The following is a 24,000-nucleotide window of genomic DNA, read 5'->3' on the forward strand; positions in this document are numbered from 1 at the left end:
GTGTTTTTGTATTTAAAAAATAGGTTTCTCCATAGTCCTGCGGGGGCGGGTTTCGACCACCGAGTCGCCAAAAAGAGGCCAAGATGAAGAAGGAGAGTGATGTATTATGCACATGCTTAAATAAGTGCCAGATTATAACGACTTGATGCTTATTTGTACAGAAATATGCATGGGGACTTTAAGTGGAGTGTATGTGGTGATCTAAAAGCTGTGGCACTTTTTGATTGGAAAGAGCAACTTGGTTACAAATATATTTGTTTCCTCTGTGATTTGGAGATCCGGGACAATTATATATACATATATATATATATATATATATATATATATATATATATATATATATATATATATATATATATATATGTGTGTGTGTGTGTGTGTGTGTGTGTGTGTGTGTGTGTGTGTGTGTGTGTGTATGTGTATGTATGTATGTATATATGTATATATATATATATATATATATATATATGTATATGCATGTATATATATATATATATGTATATGCATGTATATATATATATATATATATATATATATATGTATATACCGCATTTCAATTTCTGCATGTGGCCCCATTGAGTCTCCCGATGTTGATGGCTTAGAATTAAAGTGCATTGTGGTTGTTAAAATGTATCTCTAATCACTGGGGCCCATTCAGTGTTGTACAAATACTTTCCCGCGTTTGTATATTTCCAATAGTACTATCATAGTGGAGATGGGTTGAACGCAAAATTTCATGTATGTGTACGTAACTCGAGCATACAGATATATAAGAAAAAATTCCTCTCAACTTATATCTCTCTTAATAGCGTAGTTGGTTAGTTACTACGGCACTTGTCATGTGATCGCTGAGTTCGAGTCCTCAGCAGTACAGCATTTCAATTTCTGCATGTGGCCCCATTGGGTCCCCCGATGTTGATGGCTTAGAATTAAAGTGCATTGTGGTTGTTAAAATGTATCTCTAATCACTGGGACCCATTCAGTGTTGTATAAATACTTTCCCGCGTTTGTATACTTCCAATGGTACTATCATAGTGGAGATGGGTTGAACGCAAAATTTCATGTATGTGTATGTAACTCGAGCATACAAATATATGAGAAAAAAAATTGCACTCAATTTATATCTCTCTTGATAGCGTAATTGGTTAGTTACTACGGCACTTGTCATGTGATCGCTGAGTTCGAGTCCTCAGCAGTACTGCATTTCAATTTCTGCATGTGGCCCCATTGGGTCCCCCGATGTAGACGGCTTAGAATTAAAGTGTATTGTGGTTGTTAAAATGTATCTCTAATCACTGGGACCCATTCAGTGTTGCACATTATATATATATATATATATATATATATATATATATATATATATATATATATACTGTATATATATATATATACTGTATATATATATATATATATATATATATATATATATATATGTATATATACATACATATATAAAACGGTCAAATCTTATTCCAGAGAATGTCATCAGTCCTCTTGTACCAAATAAAACTGATCAACCTCATTTGCAATTTAAATACGGGTTGATAATGAATTTCGCCAACAATATGAATAAAACTAATCCTGGATTCAGGTATCTGAAGCATAAAATTGCCAGAATGAATGATGCAATAAATCAAAGGGGTTTTGCAGGACCGAAGATCAGAGAACTGCTTCGGATGAAAAGTTTGAAAAACTAAATGACGTTGAAATAATATGTCTGTCACCGGATAGCTGGGAAAATATCCATCAGGCAACCAATGTGATGTAAGAGACCTGTTGATGACCTATAAAACTCTTGTAAAATTTTCTAGAAAAAAATATTTAATCAGCGGTGAACAAGGCGAAGATTTCACCATTATGTTTTGAACATGAAAAACTGTACCAGGGAAATTTGAGCCCTTCTGTGTTGGCAGCTTACTACTAGATTTATAACTGAGTACTATACACTTATTGTGAAATCTAATTGGTCTCTCACTTCAAAACTATACCTGATAGAAAAAGTATAAAAACGTATTTGAATTTTAATCAAAAATGGGGAAAAGAAAATAAGTCTGACTGTTTTATAATGACTATATGTTTTCTTCCCTATTTACATTGCACTGTAGCTGCTGATATGACAATGCATTTGCTATATGAAAGAATGCAACAGGGAATTAATTGAGATTGTCATAAAATCATCACTACTAAAAAGGAGACGCGGATTTGAATGAAAGACCAGGTATCTCTGCAGGATATTCCAGTACTTGTCATTCTGGTATCTTCTGCAAACATATCAATATATATATATATATATATATATATATATATATATATATACATATATATATATGATATATATATATATATATAGATATACATGTATATATATATATCTGTCTATTCTTCCGATCACTTCATTGACTGAATAAACACAAGGACCGACACCAGCACTGTTCCTGGTGTCATTTCACACGTCAACGGTTTCTCCCCGATTGTCGTTTTTCGGTCTCCCATTCTTGAAATAATTTAAGCAACTCAACAATTTCCTCGCCATGTGTTTTTCATTATCCTTTATACTTTCCTTTTGTTTAATCCAAATAGAGTAGGTACAGTCCTTCTACCATTCTTTCAGTGTCCATGATCTTATGGCGGAAAAGTAGCTCTCAAACATATAATGACAAACGTATTTCTAAGTCTGAATCTGAGGTTGTAACTTATTAAGTTGGGAATCATTTTAATTACCGAAGATAAAAAAATGTGATAGTATGATATTTGTATCCAAAAGTGTGATAATTGTTCATATTAATCCATCTACTATGATAAAGTAGTAGCCTCTGTCTGTCTGTTTGTTTGTTCACGAACTCCTCCTAGGGTTTTGGAGATAGACCCCCATAACCATTCTGATACCCTATCATTCCAGGTACTTGGATAACTATATTTCATTTAAAAAAAATTCTGGTTAGGGTTAAGGGTTAAAGTTAGGTGGGGTATGGTTAGGTTAGGGATTATTCACGAACCCCTAGGTTTTTGCAGATAGACCCCTATAACCATATATATTCTGAAGCCTTATAACCCAAGGTACTTGGATAACTATCTTTCATTTGTATCTACTGTAATAAAGTAGTAGGCTCTGGCTGTCTGTTCACGAACTCCTCCAAAACCATATTTATTCACCATAACCCAGGCTACTTGGATAAGTATATTTTATTTCCAAAGGGCATCTCCCTCCTCAAATTGATTTTTTTCCTTACTTTCTTAACATTTTGTTTTTGTTACCTTTTCCATTGAGTTATATTGATACGTGTAACATTTCTCCACACAGTCTATCAAAATTAAAATAATCATCATTTGCCCGCAGCAACGCGCGGGTAATTTGGCTAATTATATAATTTTCCTTGGGTATCCAATCCAGCTATTTTTTTATGTGTATGTGCGCGCGAGCGAGCACGCGCTTACCTAATTGTAATAGACAGAAAAGAAGCAGCATTCATTGGATCGTCTCCGACTCTCCAATTGATCATACTTAGCCTTAAATGCATGTATAGTTCAGCTTAATCTATATCTTTGATTTCCAATTATCATATTTAAATTTCACTGTGTGTGTGTGTGTGTGTGTGTGTGTGTGTGTGTGTGTGTGTGTGTGTGTGTGTGTGTGTGTGTGTGTGTGTGTGTGTGTGTGTGTGTGTGTGTGTGTGTGTGTGTGTGTTTGTGTATTTACCTAGTATTTACCTAGTTGTATTATACGGGAAGGGGACCTATGCTCGTGGTGACCCTTTTTGTATCTCGCAAGATCAAGTTTGTTCTTAAATTCTTGTATGGTGTTTGCACACACTATTTCTTCATCCAATTTGTTCCATATATCTATCACTCTGTGTGGGAAGCTGTTCTTTTTCAGGCCTCTTCTGTAGTTATCCTTTTTGAGTTTCATTGCATGTCCTCTTGTTTTTCCTCTGTCCCGCTTTAATAAGTCCTCTCTATTAAGGCATTCTTTTCCTTTCATAATTCTGTAGATGGTCAGTAGGGCCCCTCGTTCTCTTCTTTGTTCCAGGGTTGGTAATTCCAGTTCGACCAGTCTTTGTTCATATGTCAGGTTTGAAAGTGTTGGGACCAACTTTGTCGTTGTTCTTTGTATTCTTTATAATTTTCTTATATTCTTTTTTTGTACTAGGTGACCATATCAGTGCTGCATATTCCAGTTCTGGCCTTATCAGAGTCTGTAATATTTTCTTGATCCTTTCCTCATCCAGGTTATTTAAAGGCCACCTTTACTGTATTGATCTCAACAAATTGTATGTTTCTCCAACTATTTTATTTATATGTTTATCTGGCGACATGTTTTTTGGTGATGATTACTCCCTTTCAGAATTTACTTTCTTTACTTCTTTTTCATCAATTTTATATTGTCCTGTTATTCTCTCCTTGCTTTTTCCAAATTCAATTATACTGCACTTCTTGATGTTAAATTCTACCTCCCATCACTTGCTCTTCTCTTGAGACTTTGTTCAGATCCCTTTGCAATGAGTCACAGTCTATTTCGGAGTTTATTCTCTTTAATAATTTTGCGTCATCCGAAAAGAAGTTCATGTAACTTTCAATGCCTTCGTCCATGTCATTTACATATATAGCAAACATTATCGGAGCTATTACTGATCCCTGTGGGACGTCACTACTCATTTCTTCCCATTTTGAATATTTGTCTCTGAGCACCACTCTCATTTTTCTTCCATGTAGGAAGTCCTCCATCCAATTCAATAGTTTTCCATGTATACCTCCTATTGTGTGTGTGTGTGTGTGTGTGTGTGTGTGTGTGTGTGTGTGTGTGTGTGTGTGTGTGTGTGTGTGTGTGTGTGTGTGTGATTCACCATGGTTCATCATGGTCTTGCATCACATGTTGGAACGCGTGATCGACAGCTATTACCCTCCCGGATGAGAGTTCAGAGCTCATACATGATCGATCTATGGGTAATGCTATGACCTTACACGCACACACACACACAATTTCTCGCCCATGAGAGTTGGAGTAACGACTCGCAGCGCAGTGATACTGAAATTATTTCAGCCCTGGATGGGATTTGAACTCGGACCGCTGTAGTGGCGGCCGCGAACGCTACCACTGCGCCGTCAAGTCGTGTGTGTGTGTGTGTGTGTGTGTGTGTGTGTGTGTGTGTGTGTGTGTGTGTGTGTGTGTGTGTGTGTGTGTGTGTGTGTGTGTGTGTGTGTGTGTGTGTGTGTGTGTGTGTGTATTTGTATGTGTGTGTGTGTGTGTGTGTGTGTGTGTGTGTGTGTGTGTGTGTGTGTGTGTGTGTGTGTGTGTGTGTGTGTGTGTGTGTGTGTGATTCACCTTGGTCTTTGGATCACGTGTTGGACTCGTGATCGACAGCTATTTCCCTCCCAGAAGAGAGCTCAGAGCTCGTATGACCGATCTATGGGTAATGCTATGACCTTACACGAACAAACACCCACAACTCCCCGCCCACGAGAGTTGGAATGTGTGTGTGTGTGTGTGTGTGTGTGTGTGTGTGTGTGTGTGTGTGTGTGTGTGTGTGTGTGTGTGTGTGTGTGTGTGTGTGTGTGTGTGTGTGTGTGTGTGTGTGTATGTGTGTGTATGCGCGCCCACAGGTTTGCACGTGTGCGTATGCTTACTTTTGAGAATGATTCATCATAGTCTTGGACCACGTGTTGGACTCGTGATCGACAGCTAGTTCCCTCCCGGAAGAGAGATCAGAGCTCACATATGACCAATCTATGGATAATGCGGTGACCTTACACGCACACACACACCCAACTCCCCGCCCCCGAGAGTTGGAGTAACAATCCGCAGCGCAGCCATACTGAAATCATTTCAGCCCAGGGTAGGATTCGAACCCGGACCGCCGTAGTGACAACCGGGAATTCTACCAACTGTGCCAACTGTGCGTGTGAACGTTTGCTTTAGCGTGTTTTTGTGCTTCGGCGTGTATATGAGATTGTGAAAAAGAGTCTACATTCAGATTATGAACCTCAGGCTTCCTGGTGAATGGACTGACTCGATCGGTCGGCTCAGGCACGTAGAAAAAAAACTGTCCCAAAAGAAAAGGATAAAGGAAATAAGATTATAAAAAGGACTTAAAAGACATATTATAAAACAGGGAGATTCTTTCGCAACGAGTAACGAACACTGACGGATGAAACAGTAAAGGAGCCATGCTCACTAAACGCATCGCTTAGTGATAAAATAAAAGAATTATCACGTCATACTGCGTGCGCGGATGAGCGTTCTAAAGGACCATTTACACGATCGAACAGTTTGACAAACCCGGTTTGTCAGGCAAGTGTTTGAAGTGATGTTTGACCGTGTGAATGGGGTATTTGGTCGTCAAACACGTTTGTCGAACGTGTTTGACAACCAAATACCCTATTCACACGGTCAAACATCACTTCAAACACTTGTTTGACAAACCGGATTTGTCAAACCGTTTGACCGTCTAAATGCCCCTTAAGTTGCTACGGTTCTGGTATCACTTAAAGTACGTCATGTCGTCTTGACTTGGAGAAAGTTGAATTTCAAGGACTCACCAGCTCACCAACAGACCACCTCCACTTCAACCTGACTGAACTCCCAACAGTACACTTAGGATCCTGGTTGATTAATTATCGATTCATTTGTACTATGCTCAATATCATCAAAAGTCGAGTCTACCGTCTATCGAGTCGCCGTCCATGAAAACAAGGAGTTACATTCCAAAACGCGGATGAAATGCGATATGTATACCTAAAATTCACATTCACACGAGGTTAATTTACGGCGGAGGGGAATTTACTAATGAATACAATGAACAGACGTACCTTAACATAAACGCACAAACACACTCGTATACAAAAACATCGCTAATATGCACACATTAATGCAGTGTCTTTTCTTATACGTACGTGTCGCCAACCAACCTGTTCGCGAGAGTTATGTAAATCTATCCTGGCTACGGTGTTAGCGAGTCGTGCCTCCAAAAGACGACGCAATGGCGTTCAGACCGTCTCTAGACTCTATTCCCACCCGGAGATGTGACCCCAAGCCGCCGGTACTCGGTCTTTGGAACAGACTCAACGCTTAATTTTTCATATTATTTAAATTTCCTTTCATCCTACACTTTTGTGAGTATACATTTACACATATATATATACATATATGTATATATATATATATATATATATATGTATATGTATATATATATATATATATATATGCATATACATATATATATACATATACAAACGAGAAACAGAAAAGGAAGACTGATGTATAACAAAACGGATTTTGGGAAACTCAGAAAATTCTTTCAAAAAGTGAGTTGGGAAAACTTCTTTAATGAAGAAACACAGGTGGAAGAGAAATGGACGATATTAAAAGAAATCTGTAATGGAGTGGATGAATACATACCAAAACAAAAACAGAAAAAGGTGTACATTAAGTGCTGGTATAACAAAAAATGTAGTAAGGCAAAATATAAAAGAGACAAAGCTTGGAAAAGATGGAAAAAACTGGAAAGTGGCAAATATATATCAAACTAAGAAATGAATATGTAAAAATACACAGGAAAAAAAAACTATGAAAAAGACATAATAAATAAATGTAAATATCAACCTAAATTATTCTATAGATATGTAGATGGTAAACTAAAAAATAAACAGGAAATAGTAAAGATGTGTCAAGGGAACATAAAATATACACAGGATATAGAAATGGCTGAAATTATGAACAAACATTTCAAATCTGTATTCACAAAAGAAAACTACACAATAAGGATGAAGGAAGGGGAGAAGGTCCCCCCAATGAGAGAAATAATTGTGACAGAAAAAAATAAGGGACCAAATAATGAACCTTGATGTCAGAAAATCACACGGCCCGGACGGGATTGCAAATTGGATACGAAAAAAATGTATAGATGAACTAACGGACAAAATATATAAGATAATAGATTGCTCACTCAAAGAAGAAAAGGTACCACAAGACTAGAAAAATACCAATATCGTGCCAATATATAAAGGGGGAGACAAGGAAGACCCATCAAACTATAGACTGGTCTCCCTTACAAGTACAATAGCTAAAATTTGTGAAAAAGTCATCAAAAGTAGATGGAATAAACATCTGGAGGAGAACAATATACTAAATCCGAAACAAATCGGTTTTAGACAGGGAAGATCATGTACCACAAATTTCATCTGTTTCTATTCAAGGTCAGTAGATATAAGGCAAGAAAGGGACGGATGGCTAGACTGTACTTTCCTGGAGAAAAATGAAAGTGAATTGCTACAGAGAGACCTGGACAAGGTCTGGGAATAGAGTCAAAAGTGGAAAGTGAACTTCAACATCAAGAAATGTAATATAATGGACTTTGGAAAAATTGAAAATAGAATATTAGGACAATATAAAATCGGTGCAAAGGAAGTAAAGAAAGTTGGTTCCGAAAAGGACCTAGGAGTAAGTATCACCAAAGACATGTCCCCTGACAAGCAGATAAACAAAATACTCGGAGAAACTTACAATTTACTAAGATCAATAAAAGTGGTTTTTAATTACTTGGATGGGATAATGGTGAAGAAAATATTAATCACACTGATAAGACCAAGATTGGAGTACGGAGCGACACTATGGACCCCCAGTACAAAAAAAGAATATGAGGAAAATAGAAAGAATCCAAAAAGCAATAACAAAGATGGCCCCAACGCTTTCAAATTTGACATATAAGCAAAGATTGTCTAAACTGGATCTACCAACCCTGGAATAAAGAAGTGAAAGAGGCAATCCATTGGCCTTTTACAGAATCAAGAAAGGCATGGAAGTACTTGACAGAGAAGACTTATTGAAGTAGGATAAAAGAAAAACAAGGAGACTCGGAAAGAAACCCAAAAAGGATAGTTATAGAAGAGATACGAAAAAAAAGTTTTCCACACAGAGTGATGGATGTTTGGAACAAATTGGATGAAACAATAGTGTGTGCAAATACCATACAAGAATTTAAGAACAAACTAGATGTTGCGAAATACAAAGAAAGATCACCACGAGCATAACTCTCCTTCCCGTATAATATAACTAGGTAAACATATACTAGATGAAACAATAATGTGTGCAAAAACAATACACAAATTTAAGAGGAAATTAGGTATGGCGAAATACAGAGACGGGACACAACGAGCATAGCTCCCCTTCCTGTAAGGTACAACTAAGTAGATACATACACACACATATACATATATAAATACATACATATATATATATATATATATATACATATACATATACATATATATACATATATATACATACATACATATATATACATATATATGTACATATATATATATATATATACACACACACACACACATATATATATATATATATATATATATATATATATATACATATATATATATATATTATTCCCTGTGGTGGGGGAAAAGATTACTGCCACCAAGTATTCCCACTTGGATCGTAAGAGGCGAGAAGAAAGGGACGGTTTGGTTGGTTTTGGTTTTATGAGTTTTTGGCCGACGGCCAGGCACTGGGACCAAAATGATCATTCAGCGCCAGAATTTTTTTAGGTCGCAGGGAGGGGACAGCAAGTGGAAGAGAAGAGAGGAGTGGAAAAGTAAGTTTAAGAGGAAGCCTTGTGCGGGGAAACAAGAGCCCCGCCCGGGGATCGGCATTAGTCGCCTCTTACGACACGCAGCCGACGTGGAGGGGGCTATATTCTATACTACACACCCTAGCCCCAGGGGGCAAGAATGGGACGGGGATTGGGACTAGGCATCCTTCTCCTTGTAAGCCCCACAGGGGACATTCCTAAAAGAAAAGGTAAAGGCATAAGAGGTGCTAAGATAAGAGGGAGGGTGGAGGGGTGTGGAGTGTATTCAGGGATGGAATGGGTGGAAATGATTTTATGCCTTTTCCTTTTTTGGCTACCTCCCTTGTAAGAGGGAAAAAGCCTTGGTATATGTATATGTATATATATATATATATATATATATATATATATATATATATATATATATATGTATATAATTTGCGCAGTTCCTGGATGCACTAGGTATTACTAGGGATACGGGACGGGTTCCTGTTGCATGTGGAATCCTTCTGAGGCATGCTGCATTCCAGGACTATTGCAATGAATTGTAGGCTGGCAAAACATTATAAGGCTAATGGATGGGCACTTGTCGACAACTGGGATCGCTTTTGCTTTTACAGTAAGAATTATCTATATACAAGGGACGGGATGCACTTGTTACCCACAGGATTTCATCTCCTTGCTGAATCACTTGAGCGAGAAGTAAGCATACTGTAGTTTTTTCCGGGTAGATTACGTGGGAGTCGCGAGGAATGGGAGTATCAGAATATAGTTTAAGCAATAGAAACAGCTCAGAGAGGGACTGAAGAGAATCACCTAATCAGGTGCAGGGATAATACACCAAAGGTTTACTATACAAACAGCAGAAGCGTGATAAATAAAATTTATTTGCTGCGAGGTAAAGCATGCGTAGAGAGATTTGATATTATAGCTATTACTGAATCCTGGATCAATATGGCTGATAGACATTTCCTCCCGGAAATTGAGATAGAAGGATAAAAACTTTTTCACAAGGATAGGGTAGGCAGGAGTGGAGGAGTAGCACTTTTCTTTAGAGATACAACTAATTGTATTATCAACAATTCAATTAAGGAAAGTACGTAATCTGTTTGGATTGAGATTATAGCCAAGAATAAGGAACTTATTATAATTATCGGTGTCCTATATAGACCTCCTAACCTCAGCAATGTGCAGATTGATCCCCTGATTCGTGGAATTCGCAGGGCGTCCCAGTACAAAAATGTTATGATCATGGGATATCTTGATTATAGAAATATTGGCTGGGAAATTTTGATAGATCAGGAAGCGCAAAAATTTCTTAGTTGTAGGAGTTTATGTTGTGAGAGCTGGCAACTGCGAGTCACGCTCGTAGACACTACCCCAAGCGCGGGTAGTTAGTTACCTGCCAAGAGCTCTACTGTAAGCAGGCTAAAATAAAACTCTAACATGGCGCAGTGAGTAGGATAAGAGCAACTTCCTGAGTACATAATACTAAGCGAATCTCTTCATTTGAAAGTTCTGCCATTTACAGCCACTTTCTGTTCTTTGTCATCAGGTTTTATTTTGTAAACTTCGTCCAAAATTAATTAAATCAATGCTAAGAAGCATATAATCCTTTATTGAGATCTGAACACATTTGTGACAATTCCCTCTTAATATTTTCATAATGATGTTTTCCCATCTGTCTCATACTATCATTCTCACTTGTATATTTTTTCAGTTTTTCAGAAAGAATGGAGTGGATGGACAGTGATGGGGTCACTGGGCATAAGAGGAATGTCTGTTGAGCAAGGAAGTGTGTGTAAAAAATAGGAGTGAATGGAAAGGGCTGTAAATAAATGAAAAAATGAAGTGGTCTGAAAGGATGTTCATAATGTCTGCACCATATATTTCTCTAGTTGTGTATGAATGAAGCAGTTTGAGCATGTGATTTTTTTTTTCTCATTTTAGAACAGATCAAATAAACTTCATGAACTGCCACTCCTAGGGTGCCTCTTCAGTCATGTCCAAGTCCCATATTTGGCCTTCAAGGTTGGGAATTCCTGAATATACCCCCTTGATGTCAAAGTATGGGCCATCGTGATGGAGTCCCCACGGCCAAACAGGACTACAGAGACAATTGTGAGTGGCAGCGGACCCTGGAGGAGAGGGAGACTCAGATGGCGCAACATCATGTAGAGATACGACAGAAGAGAAAGGGTCAGCAACGTCGACGGCGCCGCCTGCAGCCAGGAGCCCGTGTATGGGTTCAGGACCAGACTACTAAGGCATGGAGCAAGTCTGGTACCGTAGTTGAAGTCCACCCACACCGCCAGTACGCAGTGAGGATGGACAGAAGCGGTCGAATCTCACTGCGCACCCGCGGCCACTTGAGAATGGCCGCGCCACCATGGGGGCCATTATCTTCCGGTGGTTCACCCGAGCCGCAACCACCGACCCAGGGGACGCCTCCGTCTGCTTCCCTGAGAAGGGAACGTCCTCAGAGGCACAGGTCTCAGCCGAGATGGCTGGACGACTACGTAAAATAGCTGTTCAATTTTTTTCATATTGTATGTCATTGGAATTGCCATTTATATTGTCATGTTCAATGCAATCAGATTGTCAAGGTATTTGTTTTGTTTTTCCCCAAATAATCTTGAGGGGGAGATGTAGGAGTTTATATTGTGAGAGCTGGCAACTGTGAGTCACGCTCGTAGACACTACCCCAAGCGCGGGTAGTTAGTTACCTGCCAAGAGCCCTACTGTAAGCAAGCTGAAATAAAACTCTAACAGATGTGGTGCAGAATAATTTCCTAAAACAAATTATTACTGATCCTACAAGGGGCGAGAATACTCTAAACAATTTTAACTAATAATGAGCACCTAATGAGAAACATAAAATTGGGAGATAATCTAGGCTTTAGCGATCATCAAGAAATAAAATGTAATATCATAAGGGAACAATTAAATAGTGCAAAAAATTCTAGTACTGGACTTCAGGAGAGTCAATTCTGATAAGATGGAAAGGTATTTAGGACAATTTGTCACTTACGAGAACGACCCTGGGGGCTATGATGGGGTAAGATACACAGTCAGCCCAGATATCTTTAGCACAGTCAGGCGTCGAGTCATGTGAGTGTAATATGCGTACCTTGGGTCAGGTCACTTACAACTATGAGGTCAACGGCCCAATCAGCGATCTGGATGAAATGCACAGTAATCTAACATCTTTAATTCTGGGTGCACAAAATAAATTGGTTCCCCTCAAGTCAATATGGAAGAATAGTAATAGCCCCAAATGGATGATGGACAAGCTGAAAATGAGATTGGAATGAAAAGAGGACTTTAAGCCAGAATACAAAATGGGAAAACACACCTTAGATCCAAATACAATACGGCAAGACTGATTAAAATGAACACGCGCACAGCGAAACGTAACTACGAAATTAAGGATCCCAGACAAGCGAGATCCAACCTATAAGGCTTCTTTCATCTCTACAGAACAAAAAATAAGTAAAGGATAGGCCCAATTAGAAATGACGAAGATGTTATGATAGAATCAGAGGAAAAAATGAGTGAGGTGTTTAACAAATATTTTCTCTCGGTGTTTACAAAGGAGAGGTTAGATATGGTACCTGACTGCAATCCGATTTTCAGTGGGGATGAAGAAAGTAGACTATCTAACATCAGCATTAGTAAGGTAGAAGTAATCAATCACATTGAAAGACAAAGCTATAAAATCCCCGGGTCCAGTGTAAATTTAAAATCTACGACCAATTAACTGAAATATCTAATAAGTCGGTAGACACTGGTTTTATGCCTATTGATTGGGTGCAGGCAAACGTTGTTCCTGTTTTCACAAAGGGAGATAAATCATCTATATGCAACTAAAAGCCAATCAGTTTGATATCAGTTATAGGTAAATTGCTTGAATCAATGATGGCTAATAGAATCAGAGATCACATCAAGACATAATTTGATCCATGACTTACAGCATGGTTTCTCTAAGGGTAGATCAGTTGTGACTAATCTTCTATCTTTTTACACTAAAGTATACAAGGCATCATATAACAATGATAGTTACGATGTTATTTACCTTAACTTTAGCAAAGTGTTCGACAAGGTGCCCCACCAGAGACTACTAAATAAAGTCAGAGCCCATGGGATAAGAGGAAAAGTGTTTGAATGGATTAGACCTTGGATCAGTGACAGAAAACAGCGGGTCACCATAAATGGTGTAAAATCCAAATGAGTGTGTTTCTCGTGGAGTTCCCCTTCCCCAGGGCTTGATTATGGGTCCCTTACTGCTCATTACGTATATAAACAACTTAGACAATGGGATTAATAGTGATGCTAGCAGAGCTGGGTAAGTTACCGCTGGACAAGTAGTGCGTTACCACCGGACAGGTAGTGCATTACTGAAAAATCTGCATATATATACTGCGTACAGTATGTATATGCAGACATAAACAGTCAAACCTCGTTTTCGAACATAGTTCGTTCCAAAAATCTGTTCTAAAACCGAATTTTCGAAAACCAAATCATATTTTTCCATTACAAATAAGATAAAAGAGATTAATTCGTTCCCAAGAACCAGGTCAATGCTTATTTACCTAATTACACTTTATATATCATATAATAAATAAAACATAAAAGTGTAAATCATATGATAAATATAACAGAAATAATTTTAATGATAAAGCAACACTGCACAGTTATTATGTAATGTATGTACTGTACCCTTTTGGCTGCGATGTGATGGCATAGGTGGATGGAGATGAGGGAGGGAAAGGGGCGAGTTATTGCTTGGAAGGGGAATACCCCTCCATAAAAACTTCTGGTGATTCTTGTTCGGGTATTTCTTCTCTTCTCTTTGGCTCAGGTAAATATTTCCCTTGGGTTTCTTTCATTTTTTCTTTCACCAAACCTTTCCAGTGTTTGTTGTTTTAGCCTGCGCTGTATTTTTTTTTTTTTTTCTGAAATATGACATGATATTGTCATTGAAAAGATTTACTGCTCAAATGTACTACCACGGTGTCTGGGTGGTATTTTTCTACAAAATTTTGAACATCACCCCATTTAGCACAAATTTCTTTGGTTAAAGAACTTGGCATATCTTCAATTCTTTCTTCCTCCTCAGAAGACTGTTCCTCAGCCAATTTCTTTTGCTATTCATTTTGAAGGTGTACAAGCTCTTCAGTGGTAAGCTCAGTATTGTGGTCTTCCACCAGCTCTTCAATATCTTTACTGTCGACCTCCAAGCCCATACTTTTTCCCATAGAAACAATCTCTTCAACAATAGCATTGTCCTCGACAGCAGCAGCAGATCCAGCGGTTTCAAACCCCTCAAAGTCTCTCTCTGTACACAGCCTGGCCAAAGGTTCTGCCATGCTGAATTCATAGTTCTAGTACTCACTTGGTTCCATGCATTATCAATAAGATTAACACAACTCAGGATATTGAAATTGTCTTTCCAAAATTCTCTCAAAGTTAAAAAAGCGTCATTAGTAACTTGGAAACACTTACGAAACACGGTTTTAACGTAATGTTTCTTAAAGTTAACTATTACCTGTTGATCCATAGGTTGGATTAGAGGTGTTGTGTTAGGTGGCAGGAATTTGACCTTAATAAAATCAGACTCACCAACTAAGTCATCCTCCAAACCTGGAGGGTGAGCAGGAGCATTATCCAACACGAGAAGGCATTTTAGTGGCATTTTTTTTCTTGCAAGTATTTTCTAACACTTGGGGCAAAAACCTCATGAATCCATTCTGTAAAAAATTGTCTTGTCACCCAAGCCTTCGTATTAGCTCGCCACATTACAGGCAATTTACTTTTCATAACATTATTTCTTTTGAAAACTCTTGGATTATCAGAATGATACACTAGCAATGGTTTGACCTTGAAATCACCACTTGCGTTACCGCACAGCAGAAGAGTGAGTCTGTCTTTCATTGGCTTGTGCCCAGGCAGCGATTTTTCCTCTTTAGTGATATAGGTTCTTTTTTTTTTCAGAATAATCCGGTTTCATCAGCATTAAATACCTGTCGGGGGAGAAAACCTTCTTTATCTATAAAGTCACCAAACTCAACCACAATTTTTTCCGCCATTTCCTTATTTGAACCCGCCGCCTCACCATGCCTAACTACACTATGAATTTCACTTCTGTTCTTAATTTTTTTTTCAAACCATCCTCGACTTGCTTTAGGTACAAAATCATCAGCACTTGTAGCAGGGTTTTTCTTTACTAGATCATCGTAAATTGCTAACGCTTTCTCACATATAAATGCTTCAAAGATACTATCACCTGCTGTTTCTCATTTATATAAACAAGCAACAACTTTTCCACTTCCTCAAGTATTTGCGGTCTTTGTTTACTAATGACGGTCACTCCTTTTGCAACATCAGCCGACTTGATCATTTATTTATTCTTGAGAATACTGCATATTGTAGACTTTGCCATACCATACTGCACAGCAAGATCAGATACACGAACGCCATTTTCGTGTTTTGCGATAATTTCTTTCGTTTCACTTCGATCGTTTTTCTCACAACTTTTCTTTTTCCTTGACCAGTATCCCTTTTTGTTTTCTTTGGAGCCAAGACTGAGGGCAAGTGTAGGAAAAATAAATGCTGAATGCAATAAAATTGATAACGAAAGCATAGCGCAACTATTCAGCTCAGCGGTCAACAGAGAATTGTTTACGTTTCGTCAGCGGCCATGTGTCAGCGTCTTTCGAGAACCAAAATTTTGTTCGAAAACAGAGGTATTTCCAGCTCGAATTTTTCGTTCGAAAACCGATTGTTCGAGATCAGAGACGTTCGAGAACCGAGGTTTGACTGTACACATACGCAGTGACGTGGACCACTCTAAGGAAATTAAAATCTGTCACGCATTTATGGGGGGTGTTACGCATTTATGGGGGGTGGGGTAGTATGTGTGAGTAAATTTTGACGCAGCCCGAAGGGATTTCTCCCCGTCCTCTCCTTATATGCAAAGGGGGACGGAGAGGGGGGGTCGCCGATTAAATGAAGCGGCCTTGCTGTGGATGTACTGTGTCTTGCGACACTGCTTCTGACCCGGGGCGGTGGGCAGGGTGCAGGGATGACCCGTCATCCAGGAGGTGCTCAGATGAGAGGAAGGGTGGGAGGGGTGTGGAGTGTATTTAGGGATGGAGTGGGTGGGAGTGTTTTTATGCCTTTCCCTTTTTGGCTACCTCCCTTGGAAGGGGGAAGAAGCCTTGGTATATGTATGTATGTATGTATATATGGAAATGCACCCCAGATTTTTCGGTAACGCACAACCTGTCCGGTGGTAACATACCCAGCTCTGGATGTTAGTAAGTTTGCGGACGACACCACAATAGGACACCTAATAAGGTCAGGAGAAGTTGCCAATATTCTGCAGAAAGATCTTCACAAATTGTTCACATGGTCGGTGAAATGGAAAATGGACTTCAATATATCAAAGTGCAGTGTGTTAAACATAGGGCTACACAACTCTGAGAGCAGATATAGCTTAGATAACTAATTTTTCGAGAAAACAAGTGCGAGACTTGGGTGTTCTAGTGAATCCTGACTTTAAATTCAGGAAACAGTGCATTGGTGCCAGGAATAAAGCTAACAGAACATTAGGTTTCATTGTCAGGATGGTTATGAATAGAAGTGCAGAGGTAATTATCTAACTCTATCTGGCATTAGTTAGACCCATCCTTGTCACTATGCATTACAGTTTTGATCTCCGTCTTTTAGAATGGACATCAATTCACTAGAATCAGTACAGAGGAGAATGACCAAAATGATACATGGGCTCAGATATTTACCTTACGAGGAGAGGCTTAGGCACCTTAATCTACACTCTCTGGAAAGACGCAGAGTGCAGAGAGATCTAATAAAGGCATTCAAGTGGATCAAAAGCTTTAATAAGGGTAATGCAAACAAGGTCATCATATTAACAGGGCAAGACTCGCAGTAATGGATTTAAATTGGACATATTTAGATTTAAGAAGAAAATAGGCAAAAACTGGTTTATCAATAGGGTGGTCAATGAATGAAATAAACTTAGTAACGATGTAGTAAGCGCTGAAACTATCAGTTGTTTTAAGAAACGGTTAGACAACTTTATGGATGGGGATGACAGGTGGTGATGGATATGGAGCTGCCCTGTGTAGGCCTTATGGTCTCTTGCAGTCTCCTTCATTCTTCTGTTCTTATGTTACCACGTGTTAGACTCGACTCGCGATCAACAGCTATTACCCCCCCCCCTTGAAGAGAGCTCAGAGCTCATATATGACCGATCTATGGATCTATTTCTATTTCCTCTGTGTATTCAACTCCTCCTTGTCGTAGTTTCACTAATTCTTGTTTGTTTTTCAGTTTGTTGTTTATAAATCTATAAAATAGCTTTGGTTGATCTTTACATTTTTCGGTGACATCCTTTTCGTATTTTCTCTTTTCTTCTCTGCGCACTTGTACATATCGATTTATATAACTAGTATATACTTTCCAGTTTTCAGGTATTTTGTCTTTCCTCCATTTTATCCAAGCTTTATCCCTTTTGTCTTTTAACTCGCTACATCTTTTGTTGTACCAACATTTTACATATCCTCTTTCTTGTTTTTGTCTTGGAACGTACTTTTCCACCCCTCCCTTATAAATTTTTGTTAAATTTTTCCATTTCTACTGTTGTTTCCTCCTTGTGTATCCTTTTCCAGTCTTTTTGAAGAAAAAAAAAATCTTATTTTATCAAAATTTGTTTTTCCCTTCCTTTTCTATGTTCTTCAAAATTTGGTTTTCCCTTCCTTTTCTATGTTCTTTTTTTTTCATGTATTTTCTTCATTTAGTTACAGTTCAATTAAATTTGGTCACTTTTACATATTGGTGTCTTATATTCAATCTTATCCACTATTTCAGGTTCTGATGTGATTATTAAGTCCAGTCTAAATGGTTCTTCCTCATTTCTATACCTAGTATTCTCTTGTATCCATTGTGTCATTATGTTCTATAATCATATCAAGTAGTACCTTTCCCCATCGGTCGTCTCCATCCTTCACTGTCATCTCTTCCCAGCAGATTTCTTTACAATTAAAGTCACCCACTATAACTATTCTCCCTCCATCTTCCATTATCTTAGTGCTATCCTTGTGTCCTCTAACATATTTTTGTGTTCTCTCTCTTCCCACGACGCCGTTTTAGGAGGCACATAATTTCCCACAAACTTCTGCTCTTCTTGTCCCTGTTTTCTATTTCCATCATAATCATCTCCACTCGATTCTTTCCATATGTAACATTCCTCATATTCATATCCTTCTTAGTCAGGAACATAACTCCACCACCTTGTTTAACTCCTCTGTTTCTAATACAATAATTATATGTACTATCTCCTACACTGTTGGTTGCTAATGGACCTTTCAATTTTGTCTCTACAATGCCCATTATGTCAGGTTCCTTTTCCTTAAGGAAATCATTCAGTTCATCCAAGCCTGTTATTAAGCCATCTATATTTGTGAAGGACACTTTTAATTTTCTATTACTTACATCCTGTTTTCTGTTTCCCTTCTTTTTTTCTCTCCTATAAACCATTTCCTCACTTTCATATCCACTATCCAATATAATTTTTTTTTTTTTTTTTTTTTTTTTTTTTTAACCTTCGATTCTTTTTCTCTTTATTCATTTCTCTTTTTATCCATAACTGTTTATACTGATCACTTTTTGCTAGTTTCCCTGTTTTTATAAGACATCTGCTGCCATTTGTGACCTGAATTTAACCTTAATTGGTCTGGTCTATACTGCATTTCCCTATGTATTTCTTCAATTTCTTTCTCTATTTCTTGTTCATCTTCTTGAAATATTTTTAATACTTTGTTTACTTTTCCTTCTCATCCCTTACTCTTGTAGTCCTAGTTGGATTATGCTTCTCTTCCATTCCTAATATTATACATTTCTTTTTATCTGTTATGTCTCTTACTATGTTCTCCTTCTCTCTCATCACTTTAATAACTGTGTCCTTAGTGTATTCCTTCATCTGTTGTTTCACTATATCTCTAAATTCAATTTTGTTATCCTCCTTCCAACCACTTGCCTCTTTTGCTATGGACTCCTTATTTTCTTTATTCCTCTTTAATTCTTCATTCTCAACATTTACTTCTCTTAACTGTCTTTTTACTTCTATTTATTTAGGTTTTGGTTCTCCTTCTTTAGTTCGTCTAATTTATCAACTCTTTGTGTAATTACTGCGAGTTGGCTAAACTTAACCTCCCATGATTCGTTCATTTTTGTTAGTTTTTCCTCTAGACTTGCTAATTGGGGGAGGTTGTCATCCCCTCCCTGATTAAATTCATAAAAATAATTATCTCCACTTTCTATTGAGCTGCTCTTATCTATATTTCTACTTTTAATTCCTTTAATTAATTGTTCGACTTCAGCTGTGTTGTCTGCACATCTTTTGTTTACACCCCTTCTGATGTCCAAGGCCCGTTCCTCCCCTTCCTCATTTTCTTCCATTTTCCTCAACAATGCCTCCACTTCTTTTTTCACCTTCCCACTACACCATGAGCTTTTCCCTTCCCTACTAATACAATATAGGTACTCCCTCGTCGCTGAAATCCACGAAAAGTGCGTTGTTGTTTTCTCCGAAGTTCCAATCTTCGCCGTCAATCCAACAATTGTGTGTGTCTGTATTTACCTAGTTGTATTATACAGGAAGGGGAGCTTACCTCATAGTGACCCATCTTTGTATCTCTCAGCATCTAATTTATTCTTAAATTCTTGTATGGTTTTTGCAAACACTATTGTTTCATCCAATTTGTTCCAGACAACCACTCTGTGTGGAAAACTTTTTTTTTTCAGATCTCTTCTATAACTATCCTTTTTTAGTTTTTTTCCATGTCCTTTTTTCTTTTATCCCACTTTAATAAGTCTTCTCTGCCAAAGATTTCCATACTTTTCATGATTCTGTAAATGGCCAATATATCTTTTTTCTCTTCTTTGTTCCAGGGTTGGTAGTTCTAGTTTGGACAATATTTGTTTGTGTGTCAATTTTGAAAGTGTTGGGGCCATCTTTGTCATTGCTCTTTGGATTCTTTCTAATTTCTTTATATTCCTTTTTGTGCTGGGTGTCCATAATGTCACAGCATACTCCAATCTTGGTCTTGTCAGTGACTAATATTTTTTTTTACCAGTATTTCATCCAAGTAATTAAAAGCCCCCATTATTGATCTTAATAAATTGTAGATTTCTCCTACTATTTTGTTTATATGCTTGTTTGGGGACATGTTTTTGTTGATAATTACTCCTAGATCCTTTTCGGAGCTTTCTTTACATCCTTTGTACCAATTTTACATGGTCCTGATATTCATCTTTTACTTTTTCCAAATTCTATTATACTACATTTCTTGATGTTTAAGTTCACTTCCCACTTTTGGCTCCATTCCCAGACTGTATTCAGGTCTCTCTGTAGTGACTCACAGTCTTTTTCTGTACTTTCTTTAGTAGTTTTGAATCATCTGCAAAGTTCATAAACATTCTACACCTATATCCATATCATTTATGTATATAGCAAACATTATTGGAGCTAATACAGAACCTTGTGGAACTCCACTTATTACTTCTTCCCAGGTCGAGTTTTTATCTCTAAGTACCACCCTCATTCTTCTCCCGTGCAAGAAATCTTCCATCCATTTCAATAATTTTCCCTGTACACCTCCTGTTGTTTTAAGTTTTCTTAATACCTTTTTGTGGCTGGTTCAAGTCCTACCTTACAGGTCGCAATAAACTTGTACAAGTAAATTGAGCCTGCTCAGGTGACAGAGAGATAACTTGTGGTATACCACAAGGTTCATTTCTAGGACCACTTCTGTTCTTGGTCAATATCAACGACATGCCAGGTGTGGTGAACTGTAAGTTACTCCTCTATGCCGACAAATCCATACTAATTGTCTCAGGTAGGGACCCAGTTGATGCAGAGGAGGCCCTTTTAGAATTTCCTTTGCAATTTCTTTTTCCTCTTTTTCTTTTTCATACCATAAACTACCATGCACTTTTTTTTTATCCCTTGTGTCTCTGACCCAATTCTCTTTCTCCTTAATTACTTTAATAACTGTTTCTTTAGCATTCTCTTCCACTTGTTGCTGTACTATTTCTTTAAAATTTACATTTTTTATTTTCTTGTACCACTTTCCATTGATTTGTATTTCTTGTAGATCTATTTTTCTTATGGTTTCTCCCACTTTCTTGGTCACTGCTTGTATTTGTTTCTACTTTTTTCAAAACCTCATTTTTATTTGTTTCTTCATTTTTCATTCTTTCGTTCTCACTTTTGACTATGATTAATTGCTTGTTTAGATCATCAAGCTCTCTGTTGGTTTCAGCATTTTGAAGTTTTAACTGATTCATTTCTCTATACATTGCCCTGTATTCAGCTTTCAGATCTATAATTTCATATATTAATTCTGTAATCTTTTGATTTCTTGGGATATTTCTATACCTTGATTCTCTCTCCCATTAAACCCTTACCTAGTATTCCACTTTCTTAACCCAGAAAAAGCATGCTTATCTAACCTTTGGTTTATTCTTGGTGTTTCAATGATGCAAGTCTTTTTTGGTAGACTCCAAACGGTGATTCCATTCTGCTTACGTCCAGTCTTCTCTTTGGTGGTTTATTATATTTACGTCTTCATCGTTTTCCATTTTGTGTGATTCACTAAGTGAATTTATTCTATTTTATCATTCTAGTCACTTGATAAACATAGACCCCTATCACATAAACAAAGCTAGATTTCCTCGAATTTATCGAAAAAGCACTGCGTTTCGGAGCTCGCTATAGATATCTGTTCCAGTCCGTTTTTCGATTGTGTGTATTTACCTAGTTGTATTTTACAGGAAGAGCTATGCTCATAGTAACCCGCTTTTGTATCTTTCAACATCAAGTTTGTTTCTAAATTCTTGTATAGTTATTGCACTCACTGTTTCCTCATTCAATTTGTTCCAGATATCTACCACTCTGCTTTTTCCCCCTTACAAGGGAGGTAGACAAAAAGGAAAAGGCATAAAATCATTCCCACCCATTCCATCCCTGAATACACTCCACGCCTCTCCACCCTCCCTCTCATCTTAGCACCTCCCAGATGACGGGTCATCCCTGCACCTTGTCCACTGCCCTGGGTCAGAAGCAGTGTCGCAAGACACAGCACATCCACAGCAAGGCCGCTTCATTAAATCGGCGACCCCCCCCTCTCCGTCCCCCCATGTAAAGGAGAAGACGGGGAGAAATCCCTTCGGGCTGCATCACATCATCCATATACAACCATTCTCCATTCACCCCCGTCTTCTGTCCTCTCCCGTCCTTCCTCAACAGACATTCCCCTCTTCCCCAATGTCCCTTTTACCACATCCATCCACCTCATCCTAGGACGTCCCCTCATGTTCACTCCCTCCACATCTGACTTCCATACCTCTTTTACTAGTCTTTCTTCACTCATTCTTTCCATGTGTCCAAACCATCCTAATACTCTTTCATCAACCCTATCTCCCAACTCCCTTTCCACCCCTGTTCTCCTCCTCACCTCCTCATTTCTCACTCTATCTAGCCTAGTAACCCCCACCATACTTCTCAGACACCTCATCTCAAACACATTCAAACTCCTTCTCTCTTCCTTTCTCATGTTCCATGTTTCTGCCCCATACAGTGCTGTTGGCACAATCACTCCTTCATACAGTCTCCTTTTAGCATCCATTCCCAGATGTCTATTCCTCATTACACTTTGTAATCCACCAAGGCATTTACTCGCTTCTCTCAATCTACATTCTACCTCCACCTCCACTCTACCTTTTCCTGCCACATTTGCACCCAAGTATCTAAAACTATCCACTTCCTCCAGTCGCTCTCCCTTAATGCTCACTTCCAGTCTGCTGCCACTTTCACCCCTTGAACATCTCATCTCCTTACTTTTACCCACATTTATCTTCAGATTCAGGAAGGTAAGCTGAGAGTGGAGGATAGATGGAGAAGGAGGAAAGGGACTAAAGGTAGGGAGGTTCTTAGAGTGAACTCCTTGAATGAAAAGGAAAAGGAGAAGGAGTACGAAAAGAAGCTGAAGGAGGAGTGGGAGGGAGTAAAGGATAGAGCAGAGATGGGTGTGGAGGAGGAATGGGGATGGTTCAAGGAGGGAGTCTTAAAGTGTGCAAGGATGGTGTGTGGAACAAGAAGGACAGGGGGAAATAGAAGAAAGGGTAGTGAATGGTGGGATGAGGAAACAAAGAAGGTTGTAGAAGAGAAGAAGCGAGCATTCACAGATTGGTTACAAAAGAGGACAGGGGAGTCATATGAGACGTACAAAGAAAAGAAAAGAGAAGTAAAGCAAAAGGTAAAGGAGGCAAAGAGGAGAGCAGATGTGAAATGGGGTAGGAGTATGACAGAAAATTTTGAAAGTAATAAAAAGAT

This window comes from Oratosquilla oratoria, chromosome 2, assembly GCF_046742065.1.
Source record: "Oratosquilla oratoria isolate Oo_2021 chromosome 2, ASM4674206v1, whole genome shotgun sequence".
Lineage (NCBI taxonomy): Eukaryota > Metazoa > Arthropoda > Malacostraca > Stomatopoda > Squillidae > Oratosquilla > Oratosquilla oratoria.